The sequence below is a fragment of the Zosterops lateralis genome, assembly GCF_965231275.1.
Source record: "Zosterops lateralis genome assembly, chromosome: 3".
Lineage (NCBI taxonomy): Eukaryota > Metazoa > Chordata > Aves > Passeriformes > Zosteropidae > Zosterops > Zosterops lateralis.
Window position 1 is genome coordinate 98,055,342 of NC_139764.1, and position 20,198 is coordinate 98,075,539.

The 20,198-nt window shown below is 40.4% G+C and overlaps 1 long non-coding RNA gene across 1 annotated transcript in view; it reads right to left on the reverse strand.

Annotated features, from left to right (window-relative positions):
• The window catches only part of LOC310906681, a 169,312-nt gene that overhangs the window by 43,642 nt on the left and 105,472 nt on the right, over window positions 1-20,198 (reverse strand). Inside the window, exon 2 of the long non-coding RNA XR_014589465.1 lies at window positions 4,897-4,992. This is a non-coding gene — a long non-coding RNA (uncharacterized lncRNA). The remainder of the gene's footprint in view (window positions 1-4,896; window positions 4,993-20,198) is intronic.

The window sequence follows — 20,198 nt, forward strand, 5'->3', positions numbered from 1 at the left end:
CTTCTATTCTTTAAGGATCCTGTAACAGGGCACAGGAGCTGGGCAAAGCAGGAGATATGACTCATCAAGAGATATCAATCATTGGTACAACTGGAACTTTGAGATCCTAAAGATAAACTTCTCTGGCAAGGTGGATCACATTGCTTCTGTGGAAGTATGAAAAGCAGTCAACATGCTGTAATCCCAACTCCTAACATATCAGACACATGCTAGTCTTCTATTCAAAAACATCACTATTTTGCCATGTGACAAGAGACACACACAACCAGAGAGAGACTGGAATGACAAAAATGTCACCTTGGTCCACGACCAGGGTGAAGGCACACATCCATAGCCTGTACTGCAACTAAGAGAGATCCTGATAATTGCAGCTAGAGCAGAAACATCCCAAGCACACAGCATTACACCCAAGAGCCTTTATACCAGAGTCCAACAAACTGCCGTCATAGAAGGAAAGAGTTTTTCACATATGATAATTATACAAGAAGGAGTGCCCCATCAAAATACCCAGGCAGTCTGCAAATCACTTCCTGCCTAAAGCTGCAGGGCTTTTGAAGCAGCAGGTTGCTAGCCTTCAGTTGGATGGATTGATTAAACAGCCTAAGTTGGATAAGACTGGCAAGACTTTAAATTGGGCAAACCTACCCCAGAAGGACAAAAGCCTGTATTATATAGTTTTTAAGCTCTCCCCACCACCCAAAGAAGCTCAGCAAGGTGAACTACTGCATTCGCATCAACTTTCCTCTACGAGATCTATTTCCCAGGAGGCAGGAACCAGACCTAGTTACTAGAATCAGGTCCTAGCTCTTAAGATCTTGCCCTTCTTTCTGCAGTGGAAGCATATTTACCCTGGTATGCATTTGCTCAGCCTCTCACTATCACACATGCAATTAAGTTCAGCTTCTAAAAGTTCTACCTGTAATTGGAGCCAGCTGCAACCTTTCTGACACATACTAATTGCCCGTAATGATTTAAGTGCAGTCAATTCACATGTTGCAATTGTTTTAAATAAAGGAATCTCTCCTACCTTTTCCCTGAGAAAAATCTGTTAATCTTTGCTGCTGACTTATCAAATCCTCCAGTCACCTGTTTGCCATCATTTTCATGAGCTGATAACGTGTTTATTAGAGCCATAATATGCAGGTGGAAGCATAAAGGTCTCATTTGGTAGAGTATGAATTCTGTTTCATACATCTGTATGGAAAAGCTTGGTTTCACCCTTCAGCTATGCCTCAGAAAAGAATAAGTTCCAAAATAGTATCTTTTATTCTTTTCAAATGAAATATTAGTTCTTTTAAGCTCAGTACATATCTCAAAATACCATTTGGATGTGTGTGACAGGTTGGTTTTTGTTAAGCTCCAGGTATCATCACTGGCTATGGTAAATCTACCTAGCCTTAGTTAATTTCCATTTAATTGTATTCTCCTTTTAATTATTTTTCATATATAAAAGCAAGTTCTACAAAATAATAAAATGTCATGTGGATTCTATGAGGCTGGTTTAAGAGTGCTTCCCACAAACTATTTTAGTTTCCTGCAGAAGACCTGACCTGAGATATTGCAGACAACACACTTCTGGCAGAATGAACCCAGTATCTCTTTGGAAGCTTTGCTTTCCTTTCCAGAGCATTTGGTGATCACAGCTGGGGTTGGGGGGTTTTTTGGGGTGGTTATATATTTTAGGGGTGGAAGTGGACACCTCAGAGTGGACAACCAGATAGCAAATGGATGTTCTGCTGCAGCTGAGTTCACTGGCTCTTTATCTGCCTTATGTGTGTGTTGTACTGAATGCACTAAGCATATACTAAAACTCAGCTTTACATGGGGTCTAACCCAGGTATCTGCCATCGCCAGGAAGACATTCATAACCCTTGCCTCACCTGTGAGATTCTGCAGGAGAAAAAAACAAAATTTATGGACCAGAATTGAAGCAAGGATGTTCTCACAAATATTTTTAACTATCTAAAAGAGAAGAGAAATAAGTAAAAAAGAAAAGTACTGACCAGCCACTCAAGGAATCAAGGCAGATTTTTCATGGGGGAAAAAAAAAGCCTGAATCAAAAGAGAAAATGTATAAGAAAGAAAAAAAAAAATAAAGAAAAAAAAATAAAGAAAAAAAAAAAAAAGCTGTAAACAAGAAAGAAAATGAAAACCTAAATTATGCTTGAGACAAACTTTCCAAGTACAAGAGGAATTTAATCTGAGTTAGGATTCCTTGAATGGGTTCCCGAAAATATGAAGTAGGGGTCTAATTCTAGGACAGTATGTGGTTTACTATAAAATAAATCTAGCATATAATAATTTCCTTCTACAATTCCCATGACTTGTGGCACAGACCCAAACCCTCTTCCATAATTCACTTCCAAGCCTCCCAGAAGAGATGTGATGGCCAGATTGTTAGTTTTAGTGTATGAGTAGTTTGGGTGAAATGACAAATGCTAGCACTCAGTCATACTGTGGAGAAGAGATGACCACAGTTATGAGCAAAGGGCAGAGCTCCACTGGCAGTTTATTATTAGCATCTCCAATATGCGTAAAAAAGTTGTGGGTTTTTTTAAGGTAAATAACATTTTCCTACCTAACTGGCCAGTCCTCAGGGACAATTTGTTAGTCATTCCACAGCATGGGCCAATTTCTCTTTTCCAGAGAGGAGGACAGAATGTCTCAGCAGATCCAGTAGTCTACCAGGCTGGTGTTCTGAGGTGCCTTACAACTCCTAAAGTCTGCTTCTATGCCCAGTAATCTCCTGAATCTGCATTTCACACAAACTCTGAGCCAGTGCTGACCATGCCCAGACTAACGCCTCCTGGAATAGCCTTTCCTACTGCTGAAAACATTGCCAGAGTAAATAATGTACCAGTTTGCTGATGCAGCCTGTTCCAGAACTCCTCCTAGAGTTAACCTTTCCAAATAGTCCCTAAATGTAAAATACAGTTAATCTATGCCTCTGACTCATCAAATTATTCATTTCAAATTTTATGTTTGTTGTTAATTACCCCCTTTTTTCTTCCTGTTTGCAGGAAGAAGATGGATCACAGATCAATCCATCAAAACATGTGAGAAACAAGTCCCAGCCTCATGGCCTTTGCTCACAACTCATTTCTCCTGATACAAGAGAGATCATTTCTACCACATGTTATTTCCTCCTTGTCCCTGACTACTTGGCTGAAATTTTTGAATTGAGGAGAGTACTGACAAGTATCAAATAATGGATGAACCTTTGACACAGCATTGCAGAAAAAAAGACATTTCTACTAAAATTTGTGAACAATCCAGATTCACCAGGTTTTCTAAAAATACCTCCTAGATACCCCAGTATTAGCAAATGAGAAAAAAATCTGGAAAATATAAAGAAAAAACAATGAAGAAATAAATGGAAAAAGCCTTGCAACATTTGACTGTAAAAGCTATCATTGGAGAGATCCATATTATGCAGTTATTTCTATCTAACCACGTCACCTAAAACTTGTGGCAGTTAGAGATAATTCAACAGTGGAAAGCAGAAAGGCAGAGGTCTGCCTCAAAGGGCCAGCAACATCCTTTTTTTGCTCTCAGAGCAGTTCCTACTTCATGTGTGGTGTCCCACATGCCCATTGGACCACAAGCTCTAAGGAGGAGCACTAAGCCAGTTATTCCTGTTTTTGAAGGGGAAGTGAGGGAAGAGACAGGAGGAGGCAAAAGTGGTGGTGACTGCTGGAAAAGCAGAATTTGAAGATCAAGATTTCCCAACTGAGATTAGAAGAAAAAATGACTGAAAAAAGAACTTTATCTCCTTGAATATTTTCCGACACTTCCCAAAATGTATCTAAACAGCACTGGTCTTATCAGATTGGGGCACTGAGAGATGGATGTGAGCCAGCTGACAACCATGTGAGCAAAGGAGGGCAAGGGACAGCCAACATGAAAGCTCAGGCTGCTGCAGAGCAGAGGAAAGCATGTGCAGCTCTTTCCCAGGCTGCCCCTTAAGGATAGAGAAAGGAGAGGAATACCACAGAAACAAAGCAGGCCATGCCCGAACCCCTGGGTGATAAACATTTAAGCACGGGGTAGAAAATAATTGCTTAGAGCCATTACAAACCCAGCAGTGCTGAGTTCAGCCTAGGCCAAGGCACTCCAGCCCAGCTTGCCAAACTTGGAAGTGGCTCCATACAAACCTAAGCAGCCTCTTACCTTCCTATCTGATGGGCTCTTAATGCAGTTCCTCCATCTCCCACGTGTGAACAGTTGTAATGTTATGTTCTTACTTGCTATAGGATACCAAGAGCTGTAATAGCAGGGGAAAGACTGGATAGAAATCAGGATAAGCACTGAGGATTAAAGAAAAATTTATTAATTGTCACTAATAAAAAAAACTCTACACAGAGTTGCAAGCTTCTGTATTTATGATGTGAACTTCCCTTGAAAACAAACAACCCCTAGTTCCCTGAGGACTTTTCCAACAGTCACTGAAGATATCTAATGAGGCAATATTTAAGAGACCTAATTATAAGAAAAAATAAACCTTGATAACAATCTTATCCCATGTAAAGCTCAAATATGACTCAGAGTTTATTTTAATAATCCTCTCAGGTTAACACAACACAGTCCAAGCTACACGGTAGCAATGCAACTACTGAGAGATCATGAAGAGGAGCTAGGAAGTCACCCACAACAGGATGCCTGACCAGAGGTGAAAGACCAGAGATGTGCTACGGAGAGCTGCAAATAGCAGCCTTGAGAAAGCAGGGCTTTGCATTGCAAACTCATATCATTATATCAATTTTGGCCACTTTGCTCTGATCACCTGTGTCAACAAGGCATTTCCTCTGTTCTGTACCTTGAGCCACATTGCTGCACCTGCCCTTGAGGGAGGAGTTATTGGATTAACCCAGCTTCCTCTTATCTGTGTTTACTCACCAAAATTACTCTGCAGAAAAAACTCCGTGAAATCAGTCCCAGAGCTGCAGTTTCACTCATATGCAAAAACTCAGATGTAGCATTAAGCATGCAGAGCTTAAAAAAAAAAAAAAAAAAAAAAAAAAAAAAAAAAAAAAAAAAGTTACCTCATTGTGAGTAACCACCACAAGCCAAGCTGGGTGAAGTCACTGGGGATTTTTCTTTCCAGCACGCCCACACCGCTGGGACTCTTTCAGAGGGACAGACACCTGCAGTGCTGCTGGGCAAAGGCAAACCTTTTTTCCCCACTTTCCCTCAACTGGGGCAGAAGAAAGTGGGTAACCACCAGAGTAGACAAGGAAACAGGTTCAGACATGTTACTTTTATTGCTTGTGTTGGGCCAATCGTAAAAAAAAAAAAAAAAAAAAAAAAAAAAAAAAAAAAATTAAAAAAAAGTCATAAGGAATTCTGCTTGCTAACACTAGCCTTGGCTTTGCTCCAAACCCATGACCCTTACAACATGTTGCTATAGGATTGCTGGGCAAGCTGCTAGAGTCACTGAAGCAAGAGAGAGAAATCCCCAGATTTCCTACTGTGTGTAATTCTGCATAGCGTGAGCTAATCATAACCCCCCTGAGATACCTCCTGGTTTTAGTCTCAAAATGGCCCCCAAAATATATAAACAGACAGAAAAAAGAAATTTAGAACTACACAACATTTACCTTTAAAGCAAGAAAGATCTAAAATTCTGATAACCAAAGACAATAGACTTCAGTGACATTTTGTTACTTAAAGCAGCCTTCCAATCCTGAACTGGGGATAAAATCTCAGAGCTGTATGTCCAATTGCTGAGATGGAGCAAGATACGGCTCCCCATGAGTCTTCCCACCGAACAATCGGCTTCTTCAAGGTGAGCAGAGATTTCAACTGAAGGATAAACAGGAAACTGTTAATGACAACCTTAAAAGGTTAGATAAGGAAACAAGTTCCAAAGTACCTTATATTTATCTACTTGGCTTTCACCTGCAGATACTTGTCACCACTTACTGCCTCCTCTGCAGGCCATTAATGACCTACCATATTGCTTACAGAAGACTTTGCAGTAAGTATTTTGTGTGAAAGAACTGTAAACTCATATCTACATGGGAAAAAATTGAAAATATTCTCCTTAAAGGTAAAGGAAACAGGCTGCTTCTCTCACCTGTTAGTGGTAATTTGCCTCTGCTGAGATCATTCTCTAATAACATAAGCCTTAGTCAAAATCAGTGACTTTCATCTTAAATCCAGGAACCCCAAAGATACTCCTTTGGCACATCTGCTGAACCTTCAACATACTGTTTTCTAAGGAACTGCATTTTTTCACAACATCCTGAAGCTCAGGAAGCTCTCATCATGACATCAGGGCCAATTCAAAATTCAGTGAAGACAAAACATACTGATGTAACTGATGCAAGTTAAAGTTGGATCTTGTAGCTTTCTAAGCCCTTGTGCCATTTCTGCAGACAGACAAGCGAATCCTGGTCAAAACCAGCCTATACCTACCACAACTATGCCAAGCTGCAGTTTCAAAGAAATATGCCACCATTTTGCAAAACTGAGAAGGAGAGTAGGGTATCAGCACACTGAAATATTTTCTTAGCCTATCTTTCTAAGTACTTATAGCAGTGTTTCTGAAGTCCCCTTCTTCTGTCAAGTGGAAAATTTCTGAGATTCCAGAGGTCTACATGTGACTTGGCTAGAAAAATGCAAGGCCCAACCTTTTAGCACACAGGCCACCCACATGAACACATCACTCACAGGACCTGGGATAAGTAGTCTGAACTCTCAAATAAATCAAGAGTTTGACCTTGGATGGGTTTAGCAGAGTTTAGAATCAAATCTAGGGAGTCAAACACACATGAATACTGTGGCTCTTTGCTGCTACAGCTTCCCAACGGGAGAAGACAATGATCAATGTTGAAGAATAACTCAGTTAACAGGAATGTAGAGTGTTGACAGACGTATATTGGAATACTAGATATTTCAAGCTGTGGGGAAGAAGAGAGAGGAAAACACAATTTCTCACCAGAAGAAGGAAAATTAGGACAAAAATTTGAAAGAATAATTGACAAATAGCACTCTCAAATACAACCTGCTAAGCTGAGGAGACCTCCATACCTACAACATCAAATGTATCTAAGGTATTGTGATGACTTGGTACCACATCATTTTCTGGTTGTTTGTGAGTTTACATAGCTGCAAGACAATCATTTTCCCCGGTAAAATCATTCAGCAAGCAGGTTTCTAGTGATTCACTCAACTTCTAAAATAAACACTATCACAGCTGATTATAAGCACTTAGCCGTGCTGTAACTGCTGTCATGTTCAGATACACAGGAGTATAACACTACCTTCAATAACAATACCAGAAAAATGACATTCATTTTCTAAGTCAAGCAAGGTCTTACTTTCAGCTTGAGGGCATTCAGCTGTCTGCCTGTAATATGGGAACTTTTCAATGTCATCTCCAGGCAAGCCCAATGTTCAGGAAAAGTTCTACAAATCAAAGCACAGACCATATGATTTTGATGACAACCCGCTCACCCAAAGAGAAAAGTGCAGGATGCATGCAATCCCTTGCCTCTCCCTAGTCAAACCAATACCTTTATTTTCCCCTGCAATGGTTTATATACTGAGAAGAAAAATAACAATGGCTATTAACCATCTGCTTCTCACCCCATTACAGCTAAAATGTGGTCAACTGAATAATTTACTTCTTTTTGCTCTTCCTGGGAGATAAGACTGGTGGGAAGGAAAATTATATTCCCAGCTCCTAGCACAGGAACAAATAAAGGACATTCAGCAAATGAGAGACAGATGACAGAGAGAGATAAGGAGGCCCCTATTTTCTGGTAGAGATGGAAGTGGGGATACACCAAGCATAAGAAGGAAAACCTGCAACCAGCAGGAATGTTTGAAGAAGCAGTAGGTGAGAGAGGAGCCTGGAGAGACCCTCCAGGGGAAAAACATGGTGCAGGGAGTTCTCAGTACCATATTCAGGGCTGCAGAATACACACCACATGGTGATTTTCAATATTATTACAGTTTTCTGAAACTAGTTAACAGGGTCCCCCTGACAGCCTGAGAAGTTTTTATGAGACAGATTTGGTGAAGTGGGTTGAAATAAATTCCCGAGAAATGCTGGACTTCCTCTGAGTCATGAAAAGCACTGGAGAGGCAAAAAGAGATGGGGTAGGCAAAGGTACAAGCTGACTCTCACACCTTGGGAGCACGGTGTTGGCCTGCACGTACACTGAGGGCCACTGCCTGCTGATAAAAAGGCAGCATTTTTACCTCAGGGTAGCCAACATGCATGTCGAGGTAAAATAACAGTGACAATGAGGCACTGCAAGTTTTACCATGAAGTGACTTGCCAAGATGAGTACATTGTACCCTGCCTGGGGTTGACCTGAGGGAGTTTACTTCATGGTAAAACTAATGTGTGTTGCCTTCGCTGAGATTTAGTATTCAGACAGTTAACATGTACTTTTGTTACCCTGAGGAAAAACCACTCAGGTTTTCCTGACAGTGAAAATATGATGATTCACATCTTGCTGCCCTGTTCAAGAAACTGAAACCATTTTGCATTTGCTCTGGGTATCATTAGCAATTTTTCTTCACTTACTTTCACTTAAAAGCATATAATTTGACCAATAGACAGATGCATATGCTCACCAGACGGGCTTCTGCAAATTTTGCAAAGAATTTTTTCATATACTCAGATGTACTTTACTTTTCATTTCTGCACAGGGCCGTGTTTAACCATGTCATTTTCTTGCAAACATTTAAGGGGAAATTAACACAACACAAATTAAAATTTTAACCAAGATCACTCTGGAGGAATAACCTCTCTTCTTCTTTTAATTAAAAGAAACCTTATTGTTCAGCATTTAAAAAAGGAATTAAAAGTCAACACACAGGTGAAAACCCTTTCATGCGTATATAACTCATTATTCTGCTCATGTGCCAATATCACAACACACCAAATAAATACATATTAAATTTTTCACAACTATCAATTATTGAGAAGAAATCTAAATTCTTGCATGAATATTATTAAAACATTATCAGAACCTTCCACACTAAACTCACTGGGGATCACTTTCATACTCCTTGCATCCCTCAACACATATACTGGGCCATAACTGTAAGCAATTTAGGGTAGGGATGGCCCTTCCTTGTTTAAGAAATGGCCAGTACTGTATATAATTTCACCCTTACTTCACTGCAATAATGATCTGTGACAATTAATAGCAATCTTAATGATTTATAAATCCTTTATAAAGGATTTTAGACTGAGGCCTTTTAATTAATCTTGGCCTCTCTGTAGAAATATAGCATAGGAATTGGATTGTTTTTAAGGTGCCTCCTTCAATCAGGCAAAGTAGAACAGGCTGGTCAAGTTTTCTCTGACCCTCTTCCACATCTCCTATCCCAGTAAAATGATGTTTCCAACTCCATGGGACCATGAGCAGCCAGCAGATGGATACAACTGGTGAATGCTCTCCCATTACAAAACTCTACAAGGTTGTGCATCTGCACACAGCAGACAGAAACACGTGGTGTGCCTGCATTAAGCATTTAGTACTCCGTGGTAGATAAGCTCTCAGCTGCTACCCCTGGCATTTCCCACCAGGACAACAGAATACTGCAGGCACATCCTGGCCAAGATCCAACATCTCACATCTGCCCTGCACCACCATTTCGGGTGCCTCCGCCCTTTGCGTGATCACATTAGGACTTCAAGAATGAGGGGACTTATGCAGCTACATCAGTCTCCAGGAAGCTGGGTTACATATCAGGCAGGAGTTAAACAGGCACACATGAACATCTAGGTTTCGGCTTAGATACTCCTCTCAACCCTCTCAAAGGACTAAAGCTTTCCAGGCTTCCAGCTACATGAACACTGAATATCTTTGTAGAAATAGTTTTACAGTCACAACTACTGCAGTGATAGCAAACTCACAAGCATAAAAATCACCTTCTCATGCATCTCCCAGAGTACTTCAAAGGTCAGAAATGTTTTTCCATCTGATTAATTTGTTTTCACTACGGGACAAATTTATGGATTACATAGTTGCTCTGAGTTGAAATATGCAAAGATAGTATTAGCAACCAGTGCATTATACAATGCAGTAAAAGATGGCCTAATGTTTCTTCTATTTCAGAGGTTTGGGTCATGCTTCCAACCTTTATTGTACTGATAGAAAGGTCAAACATTAGTATCCCAGTGAAAGCCAATTTCCTCATTGCCATTACCTTCATACAGGGGCTACAAAAATGTCAAATATTACAGGAATCAAAATGCAAATCACAAGGGAAAACAACCAACAATCCTATGGAAGACCAAATCTGCCATGCCACACCAGGCCAACCCCTCATGTCCAGCATCCCACTCCTAACAGGAGAATTTCATCACTGCCTCAGATTTCAAGAAAGACAATAACCCCATAATGCACCTGACCAATTACAAAATGCTGTGTATGGATAAGGGAAAATCCTTCCTGATCCCTACAGAGACTAGCCAATGTGCTCAAATATGAGATTTAATTAAGCCTGTATTATTACTTCAAATGTTACAACTGTTCATAATGTTTTCTAGGCCCTTTTCAATCCAGCATGGCATTCACATCAACAGCCTCCTGTGGCTCACAAGTCCACCAGCTCAGCCTCACACTGTGAGGTACCTTCTGTGGGTGAATAAAATTTACTGGCCTGTTTGCCTCATTTTCTTAATACAACACCATGCCAGGCAGAAACCCATAGCTTTTTTGATGATGTCGTCCACCTCAGGCAGTGACCTCCAAGTCCACACGGATGTTGGCTGGGTGATGGAGTAGGGAGGTTGAGAGGATGAAAGGAAATCATTGAAAAGGTCTATCAGGACTAGCAGCACAATGTCTTCTCAAGCTTGCCTAGACACCTTGTGTTTGCCTGTGTGTGCAAAATTAGGATTATATCTATAATGGTGCAATTATTAATAAAAAACAATAATTAATTATATTATTGTTATTTCAACCTCCCTTCTAGAACATCCTCTGCTTTCTGCCCCTGCAATCCCACAAAAATTTACTTTTAACATGTTGAAAGCAGCAGATAAGAGAGAAACAAAGCCTCAGGTCCAACTATAAAGAGAAAAGGAAGGAAGGAAGAGGGAAGGCAAAAAGTTAATAATTGTTCAGAATCTGAAGTCTCCAGTAAAGAGGGAAATAGTTTTGTTCTGTTAAACAAACACCTTACTAATGACAGAGTCTCTTGCCCATTTCCCACAATCCTATGGATAATTTTTAAAAAATGGGATATGTAGGTTCAGCCTGTGCCTTCAAAAAAGTCAATTCTGAAGAAAATTACTTGGAGGAGTAAGGAAAAAGGGGAACTAACAGGGAAGTCAATTCAGAGAAGTAAATGTGTTTTTGGAAATTCTCCTCCCTAAAATTACACAGTACCTCATTTTGGAAACTCCAGAGTAATACTTCAGCAGTCCTGGAACAGAGTGAGACCCTTGGCAATGCCAGCTGACAATCTGCCCCAGCTGTGGCTGCAGCCCTGCACAGTGAGCGAGGGCAGGAGCCCTATGGCCCATCAGCTGACTGCTGGGGCCACATCTGAACTGGAAACTGTTTTCTACAGGGGAAACAGGAATTTCCAATGGAAGTTTTTGCTTTTGAAGGAATTAGGTGTCTTCCTGTAAACCTGTATGACTTCAAAGCAGCTTATCAATAAACCAGTGAGTTCAGCAGAAGTCCACCAACGCTGGAGCACTTGCCCAGTGTGCAAGGGCTGAGGGTGGTGGGCTTGTCCAGCTTGAAGAGATGACTTCAGAAAAACAGCAGCCCCCCCAGTGCTTATGAGGATAACCAGCAAGGAGATAGAGGCATGCTCTTCACAATGGGACATAGCGGGAGGGCAGCAAGCATAAGTTGCAAGTAGGATTCAGACTGGATTTGAGGAAAATATTTTTTCACAATAAAAGCCTTTGAAATGAAGCAGGGGAACAGGATGTCCAAACAGTTATGCAATCTTCATTCCTGGGGGTTTTCAATACCTGACTGGACAAAACCCAGAGCAACTTGGTCTGATCTTTTAGCTGACCCCATTTTGAGTAAAAGCTTTCATATGAGGCTTTCTAAGGTCCCTTCTAACCTGAATGATCTTAGAATCTTAAAACTCTCTGCCTGCTCCACCATACACAGATTTAAGAACTGAACCATTTGGAGCAGATGAACTCATTCAGATGCAAACCACACCATCCCCTTGCATCTCATTTAAATTGTATTAGAAATCATTCAGCTTATCATCATCATCATCAGTGCCCATCTATCTGCAGTTTGTGTGACTAGAGAGCTCATCAAGTAATTCTGTTATCTGACATTTGTTTATAAACCTTTCTACAGCATTTACAAATGCTGTGCAAACAGTGCACTAACGATAATGAATTAAGGCTCCCGTAACATCCAGACCACACCCTGCAGCCACCGATTCCCTGCAAGACTAGGAGAGGCTCTATCCCATCCCTTTAGCTGTTTTACTTCTGTGTCTTCATGAATTGTATTGCCTGTGATGCTGAGGGGCCTGTTTGTCCTCCAGAATGGCATCATTAGGCTTTACTATCATTACCTACCTGAAAGTTTTGAGGGGCAAGCAGAGCAAATGTAGCAACCCCTTCTAGGTACTAATGCTTTTCTTCCTGTTAATGTCACGCTGGTGAAATCTGTCACTTTCAAAAGCATATAGTGTCTAATGAAAGACTTTGACAAACTCTCAGCATTCTTGAGATCAGCCTCTGAAATGTGAGGACATTCAGCATACAACAATAAATGCACTGGTTCATATGGGTCCTAAGGTCATTAAAGTCCAACACAAAGTATATGAAGTCACTGCAAAGATTCTAATAAAACTTTACAGGCTTTGGAACAAGCAAACAGAGCAGGAACAGCAGATTGCTATGATTTTGGAGATCTTTGTGATTTTCCTGTTTGGCAAAGCAAAATGTTAAGAGGAATCTAGGGAACAACAAAAGTATAGGCTTTAAACTTTTCCCTGTCCTATAACACGGTAACATTTGACTGAAATGTAACACAATAAGTGTTTAAATTAGATCACTTTTGAACACTGTGAAGTGAGATTACCTTGGAAATTTTTAATTGCATGCATTTTCCCTACCTTTTTATTTCTTTTTTTTTTTTACAAGAATAAACCATTGCTGGCTGAAAAGATGCAAAACTAGGGTTGTGTTGTCTAGAAACTACAAGATTAGACAAGTAAAATCTACCACACCTGCTGCTCTTCTGGATGCCCCACACACAGCACTTTCAGCAAGAATTACTGAGTCAAGAGATACCTAATTAGCACTTAGTCTACATCTGACCTTCTGCATCTGACCCAGGTGCAGAAATGAATATGATAGCTGAAGTTTCAGTTTTCTAGCTTTCTGTTTTTAATGAAAAAAACTGTTCTACTGTCAAGAAAGAGTTTAATGGAAGGGTTTTTTTTGAGCAGACCCATTGACAAGTACTCTCAAAGCCCATTAATTCACCCAGTAAGGGCATTTAGTGTCTCTAAGTGCTCAATACTTTTGTACTTGACCCTCTGGGATCAACATAACATGATATTCAGAAGCAGAAAAGTAGTTCCAAGTAGTGCAAAACCTGAAAGTGTCGATGCACATTCACTGGCAGATTTAACCAGGATGGATGAAGCATTCACCATTGCCAGCTGTAACCTCCGTCCCTCCTTTGGAAGCTACCATCCCAGGGAGGCTTTAGCAGAACAAGGATCCCCTCTTGAGTCAATAGGATTTACAGCCTGAAGTCAGCAGGAGCTCACAGGAGGACAGCAGGCTCTCAGCTCCCTGGCCAGGGTGCAGACACACATCACATCCCGCCGGCCCATGGCAAGGCACAGGGTGGGGAGGGAAGGGAGCTGGGGGCTGTTTCTCCTTCAGCTGCCTCCGACTGAACTCTCACCAAGCATGAGTCAACACCCAAAGGTTAGCGGGCTGCCAGCATACTGCTCTGCTGGTTTACAAAAAAGGAATGACCCTATAAAAATAGTTAGGGCTCAAACCTTCAGCATGCACATCTGCTCTTTGAGACAGACTCTAAGGTCACTTTGAATCACAAAATTAAATACATGGCTAGTGAAATCCAAAAAAAAAATGACTGCCTTTCCCCTTGAGTCTGAACTTTTATCTGCTCATCTGAACATTTTGCAAAAAACAACAGAAAACCTATTACAAAGATTGCTGGGGCATGAAATGATTGAGAAATATTTGCAGTTTGAAAGCAGTTTCACTTCCTGCCTGATACCACAATGAAGCTTTTTAATAAAGTTAACATAGCTGTTGTTTTACATCTATGTCCTTATTTTGTCTGTTTTATATTTCTTGAATACTTATGTTTTAAAAAAACCACATCTCCTAAAGCCAGAAGTTCCTGAGTTTTCATTGTAAGTCACACTGCTGACAATGTAATAATGTTTCTAATAATAATACTTTATGCTTACACTGTAGAGCAGCTTTCATCCAAATACTTCAATGTATCCTACCAATTTTAGCTAAGCTACCTAAATATAAGCATATCATTTAACAGCTGGGCAGCCTGAAAGATTTTGTGACCCTCTTTCCACAAGTATAGAGGCTGAAGAAGTATGTTATGGAGTCCTGAGTTAAAATACTCCAGGAACATTAAACTATACTGCCTGTGCAATACCTATTCACAGTAGTTAAGCTCCAGAGCTGATAGAATACTAATTAAATTAATTTTGCAAATGCTTGTGTGCTGCTATTTGTAAGGTTGTGTTCCAATATGCAGACAAGCTGTTAGATAGTCATAAAATATATTTGTAAGTTGTGAAAGTAATGAATTTCAGCATGAATAACTATCTAAAGACTGTCCTACGGAATAGAAAACATAACAAAAAGCTATCATATGTCCCCTACTATTATTTTTGGTTACTTAAAATGTTTCAGCTGCCCACTCAAAAAGCCACGTGAGCACTATCGTAATCTTGCAGGCTCTGTCTCTTTCTAGAAACTACTTGCACAGCATCCAGAATAAAAAAGCTAAATTTGTTCATTACATTTTTAACCAATACAGTTAAATACAAACCAAAATACCACTCTGACCCACAAAGGAATTGCTACAGGGATGGCTGGCCAATTGTTCTTGCTTTTAGTTCCAAAGGAGACTCTCTGATTTCTTTGACAGCCTCTTCCAAGGTGGTGTAATTGGCAGTGGTAGCATGGCCATTACCTCATCAAAATCACACAGCCAAACTTTGGTAACACACTGATAACCCAGCCCCTGCTCTGTACTGCCTCAAAGGTCATGTTTCTTGCATCTTTCTCTGAAGCCATCTGAGGGCACCTGTTGGCTGTTGGACTTGCTGGACTCTGGGCCAGTTCTTGCAGGATGATGGACATTCTTATAAAATTAAATAATGTGACATATATGTTAAAAGTCTCTTTTTTTAACCATTTTCTTCCTATATAGAAAGATAGGCATGCATATTTAAACTAAAGGATCTTATTTCTTTAGGGATAAATGAGTTGTAAGACCCACAGCAAAATATGATTATAGTTAGTGACAAATGTGGGAAATACACACTAAGACAGGGTGTGAAGGACAGGAAGCAAAGATAGTATCTGGGTGATTCATGTGTGCTTCTGTCTTCCAAACAAAAAATTTATTGCCCAGGGACAATCCCAGAGTGAGCTGGTGTGAAACAATCATAAGATGTACATTCCTTCTGCCTAGATAGACTTGTGTACTTTAGATCCTTCCAATGCACCACTGGAAGGTTTATGCATCAGGACCTCAAACAACTGGAGATAGCAGAAATCCTAGAGAAAAGCTTTTTCCGATATGAAGAGTCTTCCTTCCCCTTCAGGGAGTCCTGACAGAAGTCTGGTCTGAGGCTTTCACTGCTCTCTGTCTCAGCTGGCACATTGCCCACTGCCCACCATGACACAGGGAAGGCTGAATGGCAGGATTTGCAGCACATGTTTCCAAGTGGGCGGTGTCACTGTGGGACCTGCAAAATCTCCAGTGCTTTGAAACTCTGTTTTTATCCTTCCTCCTTTCTTTAAGCATACTATTTTTTTGTTTTTGTTTTTGTTTTTGTTTTTGTTTTTGTTTGTTTCCTGATCTTGACTATGCACTCAAACACGCAGAGGGATCACCAGGTCACCAGGGCAGGGGCTGGGCTGGCAGTGTCCCTCCGTGCATGCAGACTTGTGCATGCACATGCCTGGCAGGATGACCACGTTTCAGGCATGACACCAACAGTGGACAACAATTCAAGTGGAATATACAAAAGGAAATGTGGAAATTGGAGGACAACTTTTCCCTGTTTCAGCAGGAAAAACAGGGTCAATTTAAAACAAGGGATCGGGTTTTATAATGTGGAATAATCACTGTATACTTTTTTCTGGTAATTTTTAGAATTTCTACTGTCTGTGTGAGGATATCTTCTATATCCATACCCCTCATCTTTGCATTGCAACTCACTAACCTTACTCTTTCCCAATACCTTCATATCCACCACTCCAGCTTCTTATGGCTGTAAAAACTCCATACAGACCTACAGACACACCTGGAACATACAGAACATACAAATCTATATTCATTTTCAGGCATATAAAGAATATTTAGGACACACTCCAGTTCCCTGAGCCTCCAGTGTTTCTCAAATCCTCTTCTCTGCATTGCCCAAGATTTAGAAAAAACCCTTGTATCTCCTTTTAAAAACAGATAAAGGCACAAACTGCCATGTTAAGAGTGCTGTTAATTGCATCTCTCCGTACCTATTTTTCACTAGATCTGAGCACTTGTCAGTCAGGGTACTAGCTTGGCTTCTCTTTGCTCCAGAGAGGTCAGGCTGTATTTCTTCATCCTGTTTGGCTAACATATAAAATATATATGCATTTATAGTATGAAGAATGGATGCTACTATGTTGATGGGTACTGTAATAAATCACAGGTTACACAATAAAACAAAAACAATGACCCATGTCATAAGAATAACAATTGGTAAACATGCTGTCTCCATTTTTATGGAGCATTTCAGATTTTGTCTGGGTTTTACTGCACTGCAAGCAACATTTGTTTTGTGTTAGGTTACTCTTCTCTTTTATTCTCCTTTAAAAATCAATGGAGATTTGTTCTACAGTTACCAAACTTTTTGTTCTTATCTTATATACTGCTCCACTATCCACATAAATGCAGCAAGATCAACCAGCCAAGTCAACTAAAGCAATCTTGGAAATAACAGGAAAAAAGTGATATATTCCCCTACCCTTCCTTCAGCACACAAACAAAAAGTTGTTAAACTGTACAAGCTAGCCAACATGAAAATCTCTAGCATTGTTCTCTTCGTGATCCTGATTTAAAAGGAAAAAAAATTGGAAAATATGAGTGAGGGAAAAAGGCATGGGCAAGTACAGTTATAAGGGCAAAAAGAAATACTCATATAGGGCATTGTATCAAATTTCCAAAGCTTTTTCTGGTGTATACCAAATACCTCCTCATTGATTCAACTAACAGAGGATATAGCAGTCTATTGATCCAGTTAGCATGGCTGCAAGTTGTATGTGAGTACATAGAAACATATTAAACACATTTTGGAAACAAAAAGTAGGTTTTAGTACATCACCCCACTCAACATGGCTGTAGTAATGCTGCCAATTGTGCTGCAGTTTAATATAGATTTCCTATGGAAATTAATTCCACATGCTGAAGGCTTACTGGTTAATGCCTATGAGTCACTCATTTATCTGTTTTGCATTTATCGACTGTCAATGTCACAGAGTAACCACCACCTTCTCTTGTTATGAGACAGTGAATAGTAGCTCCTCATGTTTCCCCTATTCAGTAGTTTCCAATAACTGCCTTATGCTTCTCAAGGAAATTTTACAGTGTATTATGTGTCTTTATATACAGGCCTCTTAACTAGGATCATTACACTCTTACTTAGTCTATTTTGTTTCATACAAAGTTTGTGAGGCAATCAAATATTTATAGTATAATTAGTAACCTCCTAAATTCTAGAGTATGTTGTTAATATTTTCCTTATCAATCTGTTTCTTTGCAGATAAAAAGCAGTTGTTAGGTGAAGACATGTAAACATAATTGCTGAAATGAGAGTGGATGTTGTGTATTTGCTTTCTCCGTGTGATCTCACGTAATTCTGTAGGGCTGACTGAGAATTGTTAAGGTTGTAGTTTGGTTTGAGATGGAGTTTTGCAAGGAAACCATTGTTAACCAAACCTAGATCCTCTTATTCTGGTTTTTATTCTACTTCAGCAAGATTTCACCTGGGAGATTTGCAGCTCAGAAACAGCCTGAAGTCATTGTTCCACATTAAAGAAGCATATCTAGGGAGACCAATTTCCCTTCTGTAGTATCAGTGCTCTTCATGTAAGTGATAATTATAGGTCAGGGCCTGATTCTCAGCTTACCACAACAATCGTGAAACTATTAATGTCCACTGAGTTTCTCCCAGTACAATAGAGATTTCTAAAGCCTACAATCAGTTAAGATAAATATTACAGTTTTGTAAATGATCTTCTGAGGATCCTGGTGACCATATGTTTGAATCCTAACATGCATACTGGACATAAACATCAGCACATTATTTTCAAACAAATTATGAAATTGGTTTTGTTAAAAGCAACATTTGGTAAGAAATCCTTTAGTGAATGAATTTCTGCACTTAACAAAAAGCAAGAAAACAATTGTTTCTAGTAATTGGACAGTTTGATTAGAGGCAGGTGGTGCAGAGCTGAGAAAACTGGAGCCACAAAGCCAATTTTAACGTCAAGTACGCTTCCTTTTCTTTAGAATCCAGAAGCATAATATGCAAATTGCTTCCAAAAAAAAAAAAAAAATCAGTTTCTATTTATTATGCCTTCTGGTATTCTATCCATAGAAGTTTGCAGCTTGGAAAGAGCTGTATACTTGATGCTCATCATACACAATGATACAGGTACAAAAAGAACAGAGACTTAAGAAAAAAAAAAAAAAAAAAAAAAAAAAAATTGTTTAAGATTTCCTTGAAAGTGTAGGCAAGAGATGTGGTGTTGTGTCAAGGACCTTTCCTTGTAAATCCCAATTCAAACAACACACCCCCACTAATTATCAACTGCAGCTTTATTACTTTTAATAGCAGTACTCTGAGGAGTCCCATTGATGAACCACCATTCTGGGCAGCATACAAAGAAGAACATTGGGCTGCAATAGAATTAAATTTAATTTGGTTCTTGCTGAAATTTCGGTGTATATAGACCTCATTTACCACACAAGCAAATACAATAGCCAGACTCAGCCCACATTAAGCCAGACATCAGGTCTACTCAAGAAGAAACTAACAACCTGCCATGGAATGGGAAAGAGGTTGTCCATTTTATATACAGCTGGTTTAAAGTACACAGAATACTGAACATTGAACTGAGATAGAATTAGTTTTCTTATTCATAGCTCGCTTCACACTGATCATTCATAAGAGTAAAAGAAAAGCCCCAGGGACAAATTTGCTGCTGGTATAGACCAACATATAACTTTGATCAGTATTTGGTGTAAGAAATAAGTCTGAACCAAAGGAACTTCCTCCTCAGAGGACGACAGCACACCAGGACCTGCCGGTGCCACCAACCCCTCTGGAAGCTGACTCCTCATGTTGAGGTGGGAGATGCTCATCACTCCCATTCTGACATGGTAGAGAGGACGTGACCTCATCCCACCCGCCCCGACCGAGAGCCCGCTGCACATCTCGACAGCAGAAGCGAACAGGAAGGAGCCCCGCGCTGGGCCCGGTGCGTGGGAGGAGGAAGCCGCCTTGGTTAGCTGTCACCCAGCACGACTGCGAGCAGCTGCACACTCCCACTCCCACCACCTGCATCCTACAAGCGAGCTACACCTCTGATCTGGACTGAGACACTGTGTGAGCACAAATTTACCGCCCCAGTGCTGCCGGGAACGGGTAGGCCTGTGCAAATGGTGGCACTAAACCACTAAGCGTGGTGAGCAATGTGGTGGCAGGAAGGAGCTTCTCGAGCGCAAGGCAAAACTTGCAAGGGCCACTCCCAGGCTTGAGAGCCTTCCCTGTCACACTGCTCACAGCTGGGCCACTTCCCCCACCTAGCCATGAGTGTGGGAGTGACTTTGGGCAGAGCTTCACCCAGAAACACTGTCTAGTGAGGTACATTAGCAAAACGCACGCAGATCAGGTCAGAAGCATCAGCAGTGTGATCACAGGGAGGGCTGACACGTGTGCAGAGTACAGGT